General features: G+C 42.4%; 1 protein-coding gene across 1 annotated transcript in view; it reads right to left on the reverse strand.

Annotated features, from left to right (window-relative positions):
- LOC125000409 (plexin-B2-like) overlaps window positions 1-17,752 on the reverse strand; it is a 159,319-nt gene that overhangs the window by 83,206 nt on the left and 58,361 nt on the right. The window contains exon 3 of the mRNA XM_047575958.1: window positions 9,983-10,035. The gene's annotated coding sequence lies outside the window, so the exon portion shown is untranslated. The remainder of the gene's footprint in view (window positions 1-9,982; window positions 10,036-17,752) is intronic.

Genomic DNA, 17,752 nt, shown 5'->3' on the forward strand with positions numbered 1-17,752 from the left:
CGATGTCTGGAAACAGCTTCCAGAAACAGGCGAGCTGCAGATAATGTGCACGGTTTGATGAGAGTTTGATGGGAAATAAAGCAAATGAAAAAAAAAAAAGTTATAATTGAGTTGTGCCTAATATTTTAAATGGGCAGAAATGGCTTATCTTGAGTACTCTAACCTCCCAGGTGACTTGAACTACCCACAAAGCTATGATAAAGTTAGCATATAGACCGTATATAGACGTCTTCCTTAGTGGAAATCTTTCAGTCATATCTCAACAATTTAAATCCTAAATTTTAGGGGTGTCCTGACCCGATACTGATGTCGGTCCAATATCAGCAAGAAAAACGAGTATTGGCCTGCATCTAAAACATCTGATATGATCAAGTCCAAAAAGTTGCTCTCTGTTTGAGTAATATTACTTGATGAAGTCTTTTCAAACATTCCACACTATAAAATAAGAAATAAAATTATGTATGAGTTGTGGTGATGTGGTATCGGATCGATATCGGCCGATTCTCAAGGCTGCAGTATCGGTATTGGAAGTGAAAAAGTTGTATCGGGATGCCGCTACCAAATACTGAACATGTTTAAGAGCAGGGACGGCCCAGTCGGTATCAGGGAGGGTTAGGGAGTTCATGGGAGCCTTGGAGGACCAGAACATTTCAGGAGTGGAGAACACAAGGTACGAACTCCCCTCTCCACACTACATTAACTTTAACAGAAAGATTTATTCCAGGAGAAGACGAGGAAGGATATTTTAGGAGATCTGACATAAGGACTGGGATCTTGATCTTGATGGGGATCTCTGCAACTTAGCACAAGATACGCAGAGCCAGGTCCAGGACTACTTTGCTCAACCAGTTTCTGATGTAATGCGGACGGAACGTAACATGTGTCCAATAAAGAAGCAAAAATAGAACTCTGCAAAAGAACACTTGTCATTTCACTGTATAACTGAGCCCGTGAAGCTCCACAGAAATCTCCGGCGTATGTTGAAGACATTAAAGCTGAACCTGTTGCTACGTAGCGCGCACACACACACACACACACACACACACTGGAGTCCATTTTGGAAGCAAGAAGTGAAGAGAATAATAGAGAAAGAGGCTGTGGAGAGCAGTGAAGGGAGCTGCTAAAGCCATCAGAGGCAGGGAGGGTCCCCGCTGTTGTCCATAAAAGCTTAAACGTAGCCGACAGCTCCGAGGGTCTGCTCCACTGCTTTCCCTCCTCTTCACTCTTTCTCTACTTCCCCGCCACTCTGCCAAAAAAAAAAAAACTTCCAAAGATTGCGAGCGCTGCAGCAACTCACATTAAATGTACTCACTCCACTTTATAGCCGTCAAATGGAACATGAAAAACGGCCATTAATGAGGGAACTAATTGCCGGCTCATAAATATCCTCTTTAGTCTCTCATTATGTGAAATGGGGCCGACTGATTGATGGATGTTTACGGGTCAAACGTGAGGACGCGGCGGCGGTAAACACGTCTCTGCTAGAATCCAGAGCTACTGCTGCATGAAGAGACAGGTACACGGGTAAAAGAGGAAGCGTGTGCAATGACGTGGAAGCATTTTAGATGTTTGTTTTATTTTTATTTTTTTATTTCTTTCTTTGCTACATTAACTCAACGGAAAAGTCCTTGAAGTTTGTTGAAGGGTGTATTTCACAACTTCTTTAACTCAAACATCGGTTCAAAGGGGAAATAGATGCAAAACTGCAAATAAGCTTCGGCTTGTTGTGATAGACAACGATATATGACAGAAAAGGAATCGAAGAAGGATGCCAGGAGTTAAGGGATCCTGCCAAAAAGTGACTAAATTAAGGTCAACAGTTTCCTCAATTGTAAAGTAAGTTGTAAAGTAGAATACAGCATCGTCTGTCAATCTGCAGTGGAAATGATGTGCAAATCCCCCGCCAAAAAGCAGAATGGATCTGATATGAAACATTTCAACTGTAAATAAAGATGGACGGTGGAACAGCTCCTCGAAAGTGAAGCCAAAGCAAGTAGAGCTCCCCCTGGTGGCTGGAGGCCACAGTATAGGGCATAAGCTCCGCCTTCTCCATGTTAGTGGATGGGCCAAACTAAAATACACATCAAATATTTTTTTCCAAGGATGGTTTCTGTGATTTCAGGTAGTTAATATAACGTTGAGCCTAATGGCCAATGCAAAGAAGTGGGGACGTGTTGTCCACCTTTATTTATTTAAGACCTGAGCTTATATTTGCTGTGGAATTTTAATTTCTCCAAGATATTTGGGATCAGTAGGACCTAAGAAGTATAAAAACTAAACAGGAAATAGTATCTTTTTGGAAAAACAAAAAAAATGTGTCCTCATATGTGGACACTGGGGTTATTCCATTATAGTAAAATAAAGATAAAACTGTTTATTTTAATACCTGAACATGGTGTTGCACAAAACCAGAAATAAGAACAAGAAGTCCCAACGTCCTCAAACGGGTACTTGCTAATTAGCGACGTTGTAGCTCGTTGCTATTGATAAAATTTGTTAAATTTGCATCAATTTAAACTAGAAACGTTACTAAGAAGAAATAAATAGTTTGTGATCGTCTGTAGAATGAATCATATGAAATTCGCTATCGTGATTTTACCAACTATGTGTATTGACCCTTTGCTACCACTAGATGGCAGACTAAAGTGTCCCCTAATTAGGACAGTGGGCTTAAATGTCCCCATTTGAGGACGCAGGAGGTTATGTAATGTGTATGGTCTCACCAGGACCCCATCTTCACCCAAATAAATGTAAAACTGATAAATGAAGTTGCGGAAGTTGAAGGAATTTTTGGTTGTTTTATTCCAAACCTTCCCAAAAACTTTTGCACAGCACTCTGTGCTGTATTGCGTTTGGTGTTATATGTCATATGTGCTGAATGCTTTATGTGCTTAAATGTTCTTATAGGTGCCAAAAGCAATAACATCTGAATCTGAATCGTGTGTCATGCACCAGCTGTAACCACGTGTTATTGACGCTGAATAAATAAAATTGAATGCGACTGCAGCTGCAGGAACATGATCAGTTAGACCTCAGCGCACAAAGCAAGCAAAAGGATCAAATCAAAACGAAGAGAAGAAGAAAAAGAAGAAGAAGAAGAAGAAGAAGAAGAAGAAGAGAAGGATCTGATTGGAAGAAAAGCTGCAGCTCCTCTAATCTGTTGAAACACTTTGAAGTAAAATAATATAAAATAAGGAAAGTAATTTAGGAGTTTTGTCGCCTGTCCAACTCTTCCTCCTCCTCCTCCTGTTCGGTCCAATCCCTGGGTAACGTGGAGGATGGAGCGTTCCAGCCTGGTGGAGAGACAGAAGCCACACTCCGCTGGCTTCCTCAGAAAAGAAAATACGAGAGAATCCAGAAGACGTGAGCAGCGGTTCGTCCACGCCCTCAAAACACTGAACGCTAGAAGATACTGGAAACCATCCCGAGGCTGTTCAACGCACACACAATCACACACACTAACACACACTAACACACACTAAAACACAATAACACACACAAACACAATAACAAACAGTAACACACTCTAACACACACCATCAGACCCATTGGCAGCTGATAAAAGTCGCCTACTTGTCATCAACTTTGCTTCTAAATCTCCTTTTTTTCCTCCTTCGTTCGTTCTTTTCTTCCCGGTTCCATTTTTCTTTTCATCCGTCTTGGCTTCACTCCATCCGTCTCAATGTTTTTGTTTCCATCTTTTTTGTCCAAGGTTCTTTCACATTATTAGTGTTTCCTTCCTTCCTTCCTTCGTTCCCTCTCTCCCTGCCTTCCTTCTCCTACTTCCTTCCTTCCTATCCCTTCCTTCCTTCTCCTCCCTTCCTTTCTCGTCTTCCTCTTCTCTTCCTCCCTTCCTCTCTCTTCCCTTTCTCTCTCCTCCTTCCCTCCTTTCTTCCTTCTTTCTCTCACTCCCTTCCTTTTTCTTTCTCTCACTCCCTTCCTTTTTCTTTCTCTCTCCCTTCCTTCCTTCTCTGTCTTCCTTCCTTCCCTCAGTTCCTTCCTTTCTTTCCTCTCTTTCCCTTCCTTCCTTCTCTCTCTCTTCCTTCCTTCCCTCACTTCCTTCCTTTCTTTCCTCTCTCTCCCTTCCTTCCTTCTCTCTCTCTCTTCCTTCCTTCCTTCCCTCACTTCCTTCCTTTCTTTCCTCTCTCTCCCTTCCTTCCTTCTCTCTCTCTCTTCCTTCCTTCCCTCTCTCTCCCTTCCTTCCTTCTCTCTCTCTTTCTTCCTTCCCTCTCTCTCTTCCTTCCTTCCCTCACTTCCTTCCTTTCTTTCCTCTCTCCCTTCCTTCCTTCTCTCTCTCTCTCTTCCTTCCTTCTCTTGCTCCATTCCTTCCCTCTCTCTCCCTTCCTTCCTTTCTTCCCTCTCTTGCTTCCTTCCTTCCTACCTTCCTTGCTTCCTTCATTCCATCCCTCCTCATTTCTTCCTTCCTTCCCCCTCTCTCTCCCCCTTTCTTCCCTCTCTCACTTCTTTCCTCCCTTCTCTTCATTCCATCCGTCCTCTTTTCTTCCCCTCCCTCCCCCCTCCCCTCCATGATCTAGTCTTTGTATTAACGAGCCGATTAAGGCGATGTAATGAAAGAGAAGGACACACACTGAGTTTTGGCTGATGTTTGGTGATGTTTGCCATCTGTGAGCGAGCGAGTCCAACTCAGACACACCTCACATTTCACGCAGCGCTGCAGTTCTGGGCCTCAACCCAAACACAACAGCCAGCCGTCCAGACAGAAACACAAGCTACGTCTGAATCACGCTGCAAGAAAAACTCCACCAAGTGACGTTAGGCTCACGATAACGAAGTGTTTTCACTCACAGTTTTACACGTTCGGGACTGAATCTGCTCAAGAACAAACATGTCAAACAAACGTTTACTGAAAAGAGGCGCCCTGACATATTATCAATGATCGCGCCTAAAGTCTACGGACAAATCAACGAGCACGGCAGCTTCATAGGAATACACAGGAAATATGGGAATATATATAAGATGAAGCTAGAACCCTTTTAATGAATATGAATTAGGTTCTGTCGGCTACAGGAATTCTATTATTGGAAAGTGTCCGAGATTCAAGTATCTGTGTGTATTAATCTCTCAGTGTCTGAATGCAAATGAACAACAAAACCCTTTAGGGGAACAGTGGAATATCATAATATTTATATATACCGATCGATACCGCCGATACCAGGTCTTTTTGCTCCATAATCGATTCTCAAATCAAAACATCGATACTTCTGATACCATGTCAACATCAACATGATATTACTGGCAGATGCTTGTAAGGGAGAAAGAAAGGAAGGAAACACTGATTGAATGCATGTGGAGAAAGAAAAATGTGAGTAAAAGAAAAAAATTAAAAATGAGTTCATGGTTCTGAAACAGCGACAGATCCTTTGGGATCCCATTGATTCAGATTCCCCAGGTCTGATGCTAATGCTCGGTCTTAACAAGGCCTAAAAACGTTCCCCTAAAACGAGGCGGTGTTACGATCCTTCTCACGCCTTCACAGTCGTCTCATGAAAGTCAGTTAGTTTAGGCTGAGACTTCTCAGAGAGGGAGGTCCGTAAATAACCGTATAAAGTTAGCATTGACTAAAATGAGCCTACGACAGAGAACGGAGGATACTGATGAAGCTCCAGCTGGAAACCTCACCACTGTCAAACGGTTGCTTTCATGTATTAAACCGTGTCAAAGCTACATAACTTGTATTTAAATAACAAGAGTAGTCTGTTTTGTTTCATAACTAGAGCGTGGGGCCCCCACTCCGGTGCGCCCTGAGGCCCCTGGTGGCCTTAGCCAGGAAAGGGGGGCCTCATCTCGGCTGAACACCCCGCTGCCTGAACCATCTGCTGGGCTTCTTCTGTGGCAGCCAGCCTCAGGAAACTCACGGCAGGAGGGGGGCTGACGAGAAAGAAAAAGACTGCAGCTCCAGAGTGCGTCTGCTTTGGTTTATAAGAGTTTTAAAAGTTCAGGCGAGGGCACCGAGCCAAGTCCAAGTCAGTCAAGGCAGGTTCAAGCACAAAAGGTCTCTCCAAAGCTAGTTTGTAGTCCAAGTCCAAAAGTCTCTCATCATTTTTTATCAAAAGTCAAGAACAAAATGTCATCAGTCCAAAAAAGATCCAAGTTAATTAACAGACAGTTCAAACAAAGCTTTGTGTCTTAATTAAGTTAATGGAGTCAAGCACATTTTAAATCCCTCAGGTCATAGGTCAAGTCACAAGTAAAAGTCAAAATAAGTTCGAAGGCAAATGAGACAAATACGAGTCATGTCGGACTATATTAAGAGAATCCAAGTCAAAGCAATTCCAAGGTCAATCAAGAAGAGCTGAGATCTTTAGAAGCAAGTATCTGCACCAATGTCCACGTCCACCGAGATAAGTCAATTTCTTAGAGGTTTAAAAGTTCAGGCATTGGGCCTCTAGGCCAAGTTCTAGTCTTCAACAGCAAATATTAGGTTTACACCCAAGTCAGTGAGTAGAAGTTCATGTCTGAGACAAATATGAGTCCGAGTCCAAGTCAAAGGTCGACAAGTCGTCAAGTTCTTATCAGGTCAATGAAGTCAAGTCTCTCAAATCTCGGTTCAAGTGCCATGTCATTCAGAACAAGGCTGAGGTTCGTTAAGGTAATTACTAAGTCACAATCTGATCTTTAAAAGCAAGTACCAAGTCTATTTGTATGAGTTTTAAAAGTCCAAGTCGTGTCTCAAGTCAGTCGAGACAAGTTTAAGGCAAAAAGAAGCAAGTCAAGTCTTGAATCTTTTTAGAACTTCCTTTGTCCAAGGAAGCAAGGCAACACATGACTAAATTAAATAACTAGAGGAAAACATCCCAACTAATTTCAGTTAAGACAAGTCCAAAGTTTCATGGGATCCCAAGTACCAAATCAATGGAGACAAGTCTCTCAAGTCTCGGGTCAAATGTCATTTGAGACAAGTCCAAGTTTCGTCACAGGAATTCCGCAAGCAACAGCACAGATCTTAACTCTGAAGTCCACCAGAGTTATTTATATAGAAGGTTATAAAAGTTGAGGCACACTCACCGAGCCAAGTCCAAGTCAGCTGAGCCTGGTCCAAGTCCGCTAAGACACGTCTGTTTATTTTAATCTTATCACAGCAAACCTCCAATCCGTCCACAGCCCTTGTCCAGAATACCGTATTACAAGAATTTCTGAACGCTTGCCAACATTTATCTTTCCAATATTTGACATTTTTTATATTTTGCTTCTAAATATAAAGTGAAGTCTTTTCGGGAGCCAAGATACGACTTCCTTCATATACGGCTCTGATTACAGGCTAGTTTAGAGTCAGGACTCGGTTCTTTTTACAGAAAATATTATTCAAATGTTTTGCCTTGGGTTTAAATTAGAGTTGAGGTTAGAGGGTGAACGTAGATAAAAGGGAAGATCCGAGCTGACGTGACTGCACTTTGTCCTGCACAACCGACATCAAAGAGCGAGGCAAGAAAACTCATCAGCTGATCGCGGTACACAGCAAGTATTAGACGCAGATGAATAACTTGACCTGATATCTGGAAAGTCACCCGCACAGGGGCCCTTGTATTTATTTCTTCTAAGATTTGAGGGAGCGACAAGGAACAAGCTCCCATGGACGGCAGAGAAAATGAAGCGTATTATGGAAACAAGAACTCGTTTAAAAACAGAAAGGAAAACACAGCAGATAACACAACAGAGGGGGGAATGAGAGACGGGAGAACACGGAGGCGAGGGGGAAACCGTGATGGATGGAGGACAGAAGGGGGAAGTAAAAGGAAAGGCAGACCGCAGAGATACGCTTTAATACGAGTTGGCAGAGTGTGAGCGAACAGCAGCAGATCATAGAAACCAGTCATTCAGATCAGACGGCCATTCAAATCGGCCGGTCACACTGAAAGGCTGCACGAACGGCCCTCAGAGACACATCTGGACCAAGAACGAGAGAGATGATTTCACCGATTTAAACTATTTCAAAAAATAAAGAAAGCAGAGATAGTACTGAGTGGGGGAAAAACATTGGGGTTATGAACGGACAAATAAGCCTGCAGCCAATCCACAGGCACCAGCAGAGACAAGGATGTCACAGGAAACACTGTTGTAGGAAATCTGTTTGCGTGTCTTCTTTTCACATGCCTTGTACCAAGGATCCAAACTCACTCAGAACTAGACGAGTCAAAGGAGTCATTCACATAATGGAGTAAAGAAAGGCTGCTAGTGTGTGGATACATGAAATGATACTGGAGATACTGTGAACTGAAGCGGACTGAAGCTGCCTTAGTCAACACAGCGGCCTTAACAACATAATAATCGGTGTGTTGGCCAGTAAAAAGTCAACCTTAAAACCTTCAAAAGCCTTTAAGATAAGACACTATACAATAATACGACAAGACATGACACAAAACAACACAATAATAACGACAAAAAACAAGACGAGATGCGATACAACACGACAAAAGGCGCGGTATAACCAGACAAGACACAACCAGATACAATACGATACGATACAATATGATACGATACGATACAATATGATACGATGCGATACGATACGATACAACAAGACAATACAGGACAAGACAAGAGAAAATTATGATCAACAAGACGCAATGTGATACGACAAGGCAAGACACAACCAGATACAGTATGATACAATACGATATGATACAATATGACACGATACGATACGATTCCAAACATGACACGATACTTGACACGATAGGATATGATAGAATACGATATGATACGATACCACAAGACAAAACAAATGAAGCCAAAATAAGACAAGACGTCGCTTAGGATAAGGCAAAAATAGAATAAAGTGAGAGAAACTATAAAAGAGTAACTAAAATAAGGGTACAACACATATTTATATCAAGCTTAACTATTTAAATACGGTTCAGTGAAAAGTAGAGTTAACTCTTAGGAATAGATTCCTTTAGGAACCCGGACATGTCACTCGCTGCCGTTTTAAAGGAATTTATTATAGCTCTGTGAGCTCCCATGTCCAGTTCCCTGTTTGAGCCAAATCCCAACATGGGAAATATTTACACATGTATAACTCAGTGTAAACGCCGTAAAACATCCTGAGTAATACCGTTGATATGTGTTGACTACTTTCTGTGCAGCAGTTACCAAACTACATTTCCAGCTGTGATGCCGGGCGTGGTCGCAGCACCAAGAGACTCCTACAGTTCCTCCCATAGAGGCAAATAGAGACATTTCTTCACTTTTCAAAAATCTAATGTGGAATTATCATTATTTTTTTTTATTTTTTTTAACTGAAACAAAACTGAGGTAGGAGACACTTTCTATGACACTGCTAAAATCAGACCAGAAGAATGCTGGCCACCGCCCAGACTCAAAGTGGACGCAAAGACCTGGACTCGGATCCGTTCAGGTCGAGACTTGTTGTTGAGTTTTTGCATGAACTGAAGACCTTACGGTCTATGTTTATATACAGAGGTCTTATTCTAATCCCTTATCCACTTGAGGTTGACATCTAAGCTTAACTTCTAAATCCTGCTTAAGTCACAGTGAGAACAAAAAAAGATTTTCCATCCTCATTTTTTCAGAAGGCCATTTAAAGCTGATGCCCAGGTGTCCGTTTATTTCTAGAAACTATGGCTCCAACATCTAAGAACATGCTGAAGAATACAATGTGGCGATGTTGCTCGGACTTCAGACCCCTGATGGCTTCTTTTAGGAGGAGAAAACCAATATACTAAGAGAAAAGGTCCGTGCAGAGTCGGTAATTGGCTGACATACGAGAAGGCTGTTTGTTTGAGGGGGCGGCAGCAGAGTCTCGGCGTGAGTTTATTTCTCAAAAAAACGGCCCGAAGCCTCCAATTAACCCTTTAAGGCCCCTTCCGACCCAACACAAACACACTCAAGCACCTGAGACCACCAAAACAAACAGCCAATGATATTCCCGGGAACCTGCATCAGTACAAACCAGCGAAAAGAGAAATAAACGACGTTAAACAAAATAAAATAACTTCCTTACCTTCTCAGTGTTTAGTCGTGTTGATTCCCGATGACATCAATCACCTTGCTCTCCTATAAAAAAAAACACACAAGAAAATGACTTTATAAGAAGCAGTTTGGATAAATATGGGATTTGTAGCGTGGGCTGTTGGTCATGCGATATCTCAAAGCACAGCTCTGCTTTAGCTGAATGGATTAATGAGTGGCCCGAGGGCTGCACTCCAGTTACAGGTCAGCGCCAGGTGACATATTTGTCAGTGGTTTGCCCAGAGGAGCCGGGACACTGCATCGTGTTTCGTCTGAGGAAGGTGTTTCCATTGTCCACTTTGCCTGAGGAGTCTTCCTGTCTTCCCTGGCTGCACATTTCTCATAATTGCCACAGTTTTCCCACAGTCTCTGAGGTTTGTGCGTCCTATAAAGTGAGGCCATATGGTGTTGTGATGGATACTGATGAAACATCAATAAAAAAAATAAAATGAAATAAAAATGCTCTGGAAGCAATTAGAAACGGCGGTGAAACAATTTAAAGGGAAAAATGAAGCAATAATAATTATGGTAAGTTATTCACAATGTTCTGAATCACAGATCACTTTTCTAATTAAGTCCATCTACTGAATGTGTAGCTGGAGTGACTCAACACAAGGTAGATAGATTCTTCAGTCATACTTCTATTTATGTATTGTTTTTAGAAGCTCCTCTGAATCTCTGCACCAGTTAATCTGTTACTCATTTAATTCCAGTTACTTTCCATGCACAAGGATCACTGCTTTCAGTTAAATGTTAAATGTGATGACTTGCAGTTTATCCGCGTAACATGTGTCAGGAAATTATAAATCTTCATCTCTTAGAAAACCGCTGGTGGGAAAACAAAAGCAAACCAAGTTATGATCCACAGAGCAAATGCATGCGACACGACGCTTGCAATTAGTTACAATCAGCGAATATTAGCGTTCCAGCATGCTAATCTAAGACAACAAAGTGCTGATTGTAGCTTGTTACTTCTATCATCTTTAGCGTGTTAGCATGTTAATCATTGCACCTGGTGCAGGCTGCTGATAGAGCAAGCTAATAAAGGAAGTGCAAAAAAAACTGCAGTTCAACTAATGGGAGGCCAGTGGAGGCCAGTGGAGGCCGACTCCAACAACAAATCAACTTTAATACATAAATAAACATGTTTATAGCCTTGTACAAAAACAGTTCTGGTCTCAATAGATAAAATCTGGAGTCTGAACTAAATTCTTACCAGAATCTGAGTCTAGTGACAAAGGTTGCAAAGATGCAAAGAAGCTAGCTTAGCAAGTCTGTTTAAATTATATCAAGGCTAACAGTTATGCATGATAGCGGGCGTGTCTTTTTTTTGAGTGACAGTTAGATGCTCTGGGTGCATTATATTAACTACATGAAATGACAGAAAAAATCCTTGAAAAAGACTTATTTGACGTTTATTCTAGTGTTTTATTTGGGCCCAAGTCCCGCCCACTAACATGGAGGGGGGTGGAGCTTGTGACCTGTACTGCAGCCAGCCACCAGGGGGAGCTCTATTAGCTTTGGCTTCTCTTTTGAGAAGCTGTGACGCTACACATAGTCTTTCCAATTTCTATATACAGTCAATTTTTCTTAAATGAAGGTAGTTATGATATAATTTAGTGGTAATAAACTAGTAAAGTAACTACAGATACATTTAGGAAGATTTAAGGTCCCGTGACTACAGAACAAACTTTGTTGTACCAAAAATTCTAATCTTTGCAGTGGCTCATCACAGTGAAGCCAGGCTTATGTTCACAGCACACTGACGGCAGTGTTAATTAAACCTAATTAATTCACAGAAACTGCCAAAAAATCTTGTATTATCTATCAGAGAGAAAGCGTATTACTGCCTGGAATAATAACAGAAAGCTGGAGCCCTGCCTGAGTTTAAATAGAGCTCTTCATCAGGGCATGCATTAAACCAAACTAAAGGCATTTTAATTTGGGATAACACAGAAAGAGAACTTTTCTTATTTATTTATTTTATTTATTTATTTATTTCTCCCCTAACGATAACAGTAATGCTCACAGGCACGACAGACGCTAAAATAAAGGGGACTTCCTTTTTTTTTTGCTGAGAAGATAAGCAGAAAAATCAATTTGTGGGGAGTAATCTTCATAATGAGACGAGCAAACGAAACAAAAAGCTACAGAGAGTGGACAAAGCAGCGGCCCGGGTCCAAATGTTGCTGAATAAGCCTGGGGATGAAACACTTCACAGGTATCTTCATTTTCATTTCACACTGGTAGAAACTCGTCTCTCCAACAGAAACAGGGACTAATGTCGAGCTCAGTATCTGAGCAGCTACTGAGGCGCGACTATGAATGTCCATGTGTGTGTGTGGTGAAGTTTGCTTGGCAGCACTTCTAACAGCGCTGAGGCCCTCGGTGCCATCCAGCTCAATAGCCCGGTCTGTCTCGACTCTATCTCAAAGAACCATATGCCTCTGGATAGCAGTCGCGCCTCCATATGTTCCAGCGTCTCACGTCCAACATCTAAACATCCAGATGGCGAAAGCATCAGCTGACACAATGTTTCCTTCCATCAACAGGAAGTGGCCTGAAAACCGTGAAAGACAATAAATATTCATCGGCTGGGCTTCGGGGACCGAGCACACGGCTCACCTGGCAATTACACATGATGAGCATGAAAAGATATTTTTATTCCCAGATGAGATGAACTCAGTTTTAGGAAGGAACTAACAGGTGCAGTGCGCCTCTTTTATACAGCATTTTGATGCTTTTATCCTGTTTACAGTGTTTTTCAGGTCAAGGATCCAAACTGATGGAGAGATTAAGCAGGGATTTTTAAAAAAATACATAAAAATATCTAATCAACCAAAGATATTGCGACCCCGCTGCAGTACCCCCACAGACTCCCTAGGGGTCCCCAACCCCCTGTTGAAGATGATGCCAATAATGAGAAAAATACCTCCGCATGCAACTGGACAGTCCTCGGACCAAACAGAGACATTTTGTTGTAAATAATTTCAACTCAGCGTCTCTTAGATTGACTCTTCTGTCAATCACCACATTAAGCCCCGCCCCCCAAACGATTTAATTGGCCCGGTGGATCTTTGCAGGAGCAGAATCAGTTCCCAACGAAGAGACTCCAGAAAAAAACTTCCTACCACAAAAAAAAATTGTGGGCGGGGCATGTTCGGGCTAGCTCACACCGATCAGCCACAACATTATGACCAAAGACGAGAGCAGTGAATAGCATTTGAACCATCCTGAGACAATGTTCTGCTGGGAAACTTTTTGGACATGGCCTAGACCAGACCAGTCACCCCCACCCTCCTTGATGGCAGCAGCCACAACCTCTAAATTCACTAGATCCCAAACTCATCAAGTATCCGTGATGCTCCACCATAGAGGCCCCTCCCCTCAACCCACTGGACCCAAAGGCCTCAGAAGGTCCATGTTCATTCTCTGATGAGTCACAACTGTTACCTACCTACACCTACACAATATGTTGTGCCTGATCGGTCTAGATCCCAGCTCTTTGCCTCATCACTGTTAGCATTACCTTAGCATAAATCTCTAGCCTCTTTCCAATAACTGTTGTCCTCCATGTTTTCCTCTACGGCTCTTGTTGCTCTTGACTCTTTTGCACAAAACTGAGAACAGATGTGGTTTGGATCCAACATTCAATCCCGTATTAATCCCATTCTGGTCTGAACTATAGATGATCGCCAGGCTCTGATTTACTTGCAGTTTTTCAGCCTTTTTAAAGGAAAGAAATGTTTTCACCAGAGGAGAGATGTGAGCCAAATTACCCCCACAGGGACGATGAAGCATCTTCTTTAAAACCTTCAGATTTATCACATAACCAAACATGGCGGCACTCGAGGGAGCCTCCATATTGTTAATACTGATGTAACAGCTGGGAAAGCAGCGGCGGCGCTGGCCTCCATTTACATTCTAACATTGCGCAGTGTCCATTTCCAGTGACACGAAAACATGAAGGAATGCAGGGTGTGTTCGGTAACACAACACACACTTACATACAGTAGATTTACAGTATGAGAGGGTTTAGATGTGTAGATAGACACGGCTTAATCATCCCGGGGGAGGAGGCAGCATTAACAACCTGCCCTTTTCCTGACATGTAGACGCATTTAAAACGCAGAGACAGATGCTATTCTCCATCTCCACATCCATATTCATCCATCAGACGGCAGTAATGCGAGGTGTGGATTCAGGCTCCCATCAGTCACGTTGTTCGTGTCTGAGTGGTAAAGGGTGGGGAGGCAGATGTAATCCTAATAAGTTTGTTTTTGCTGGAGACAGTTTAGGTGTGGAAGGGAAAGGATGACAGAGTCTGTCGACAAGCTCGCAGCTTCTTAAAGTGTTGGGATTGCAGATTTTTTTTATTAAACGGCTTAAAAATAGAGATGTCCTTCTTGGCATTTTTAAAATGATGACTGATCTTTTGTTTATTTTACGTTATGTTATAAACCATGTAGCTTCAAAACGTTTTAGTGGCGGTTGGTTAGCGTTAAAGCTCCCACATATAGAAGAAGAAGATGAGGAAGAACCATGTGGTTGTTTGCTGAGGAGGTGGAGGATCATCATTCAATACCACCAACAATAAAATGATTAAACAGAGTCCACTCCGATAAAAGCTGCACCCAAACAACAACAACAACAACAATGAACAATGTTTAAAAGAAGAGAAAAGTTTCCTGGAGATAAATCTTCCAGAGAGGGTTATGGAGTTTATGGCAGCGTTGGAGGACCAGAACATTTCTGGAGTAGAGAACACAAGGTACGAGCTGCCCTCTCCACACTACATTAACTCTGAGAGAAAAGATGTGTTGGACTGAATCCAGGACAGACTTCAGGAACCTACAGGAGACCAGTTTTAGGACATTAAAGCTCAGATCTGTCTCTTTGTAGCCGACGGTGGACAATAAATAAATGCTCCATCTGGGTTTACGATACAGTTGATTGACATATGACACGAACGCACCATGAAGTTCAGATAATCACGAGCAGATTTTTCATAAAACGTGGATTTGTATATTTATTACTAACAGAAACCAAATCAAACTGATGGACGTACGTGGAGAGGAGATAATCTCTGATGGGTTTTTGCTCTTTTTCTTAAATCTGAATCCTGACCTGACCGCCGCAGAAACACGAGAGCCTTCAAATATCTGAATCATTTCCATGAGCTTTATTAAATTTTCAGGAGGCTATTGTGCATTCTCCTCTCCAGCTCACCCTGACATGACCTCCCCGCTCGCGCTCTTCCTTCCATTCGATATGATTCGACAAACGGCCTCTGCAGTCAGTCTAAGGCTAAAGCGCCACCAGCTCTGGATATTATTGTCATTTGAGCTTCTTTCAACTATTTTTTTTTCCATTTTTATTTGCAGGACGGCGAGCTGAATGCTTCATTATATTGAAATGATTTCATTAAACATCCTGATGTGTTTTCTGTTTTGGAGGCAGACGGAGGACTGACTCTCTCAGCGGGTCCAGATTGTTGGCAGGAACGCCCTCTGCTCTCCGTCTGACCTCCACGCCAAAAAAAAAAAAAAAAAAAAGTAAAGCACACACTCTTTGTCTGTTACACACACACACACACACACACTTCCTATGGTGTCATGTGTTATGTGAGACAGATAGCGGAACAGCGGCCGCCACAATCGGAGCCCCGTACAAACTTTCTGTTTGCCCCGATTGAAAAAAACGCGAGGATCTGTTTTCCGACATCTAAGCTGGTGGAGACCAAACCATTGCATCCCAGTCATCCAGGTCACGGGAAATGATGGAGTCTGGTGGGATTCTCAGTCATGTTACACTTACAACAAAACTAAAACGGGGCAACTGGATATTAAATTTTCTTGAGTTTCCTTTCAGTGCAGATGTCTTCTTCTTTAGCTTTGTGTTTAGATGGACTGTATATTGACCTGGACCTGGTTTGGGATCCACCACCACCTCTGAATAAGTGAGTGGATGGTAAAACATCTTCCAGGAAACACAAATAAGCTGTCGATTGGGAAAGTTCAGGCTAGCTAACTCTCCATTTATGATGACTTTATTTCACATGTTAAGCTAGAACTAGAAGTGCAGTTACCATTGTTTTAGCTTTGTGTTTTAGATGCACCAATCCCAGGATGGTACTACGGTTTAGTCTCCACCAGCTTCTCTGCAGAACTCAGTGAAAAAGTCTTCAAGAAAACACAAATAAATGTAGTTGCGTCTATGTTTTATCTTTGTTTTTACATATGAATGCTAATGCTGCTAACGCGTTTGCCACAACATTTTTATAAGAAGGCAGGACGTGTGCATAAGTACTTGGACAAAAAGAAAAAAAAATAATAAATGTTAGGACACTTGGTCTGGCTTCCTGGCTAAGTGGAATTTTTTGTAGAGTTGCTCTGGAGTGTTTCTTCTGGGAAGTGCTTCTGCAAAGATCTGCCCGGCAACACATGGGTGGGCTTTGTGTTGCAGTCAGTATAACAGCGTCATCTTAGCTTTGTTAAATTTGTTCCAACAAAACGTCTCTGATTGGTTGCACAGGTATTTTTTTGTAGTGTTACCAGACTCTAATAAGAAGTCGAAATGCGTGAATGACTCGTGTAGATGTGTGCGTTTGTGCGGAGGCTTATCTGTGCAGGACTTTAACTAATTAGGACAGGAAACAGAGGCGCTGTAGCTCCGGCCTCCCCGTGGAATTGAGTTATGCACCGTCAACACACAAACAAAGAGGCACAAGCTCCCACACACGTCCAACAACCCAGGTCGAAACCGTGCACAAAAATGCACACACTTAAAAACACACCCTCAACTTCCTCCTGACCCACTTCCCAAACACAACACACCACTTCTCTCTATCTCTTTCTCTTTTCATCTCCCTGCGCTCTGTCTCTCGCTCTCTCTTTTTCTCTCTGCATCCACTGGAAGCAAAGCAGACCTCTTCTGCTTAGTGTCACCAGATCAGAGAACGCACACACACACACACACACACACACACACACACACACACACACATGAATCAGTTTGTTTATGAGGCCAAAGGCATGCAGGGCAAAAAAAAAAAAAAAACCTTGTCTAAACTGTCCTGCACTGTGTCTTTGTGCAACTCTGCTGCCCTATTTCAGCGCTCTCTGGGGTAATGACTCCAGTGATGATGGAAGACTAATGAATAGGACCAATCTACTGGCTTTCAATCGCAGATTGTTTTTTTTGTGGCTGACCAGGAATAGTAATTTTAACTTTTTATGGTGTTTTTGTGGTGGAGAATGTCACAAAAGCATGTTGAGGTAATTGTTAAATGTGCAGCATAACGTGCAAAAGTTGCAGAAATGCAGCCACAAACTTGTAAGGAGCCTCCACCATGCTTCACTGTAGCTCTCCAGCCCTGAACTAAACACAGATCTTTCATGGATGTAGACTTCCTCAAATCCTTCTGTCTCTTCATGTAACCCCAGACACACTCCATGATGTTGAGGTCAGGGCTCTGTGGGGGCCATGCCATCACTTCCAGGACTTCCTGCTCTTCTTTACTCTGAAGGTAGTTCTTAATGACCTTGGCTGGATGTTTGGGCTCTTTGTCCTGCTGTAGAATAAATGTTGAGCCAATCATCCTCCTCCCTGATGTTACTGATGATGAATTAGTATCTGCCTGTATTTCTCAGCGTTGAGGACCATTAATCTTGACCAAGTCTCCAACTCCATTTGCAGAAGCCTTTCCAGGAGCCTCCACCATGCTTCACTGTTGCCTGCAGACACTCATTATTGTAGCTCT

The sequence above is a fragment of the Mugil cephalus genome, chromosome 22 (assembly GCF_022458985.1).
Source record: "Mugil cephalus isolate CIBA_MC_2020 chromosome 22, CIBA_Mcephalus_1.1, whole genome shotgun sequence".
NCBI classification, from domain to species: Eukaryota; Metazoa; Chordata; class Actinopteri; order Mugiliformes; family Mugilidae; genus Mugil; species Mugil cephalus.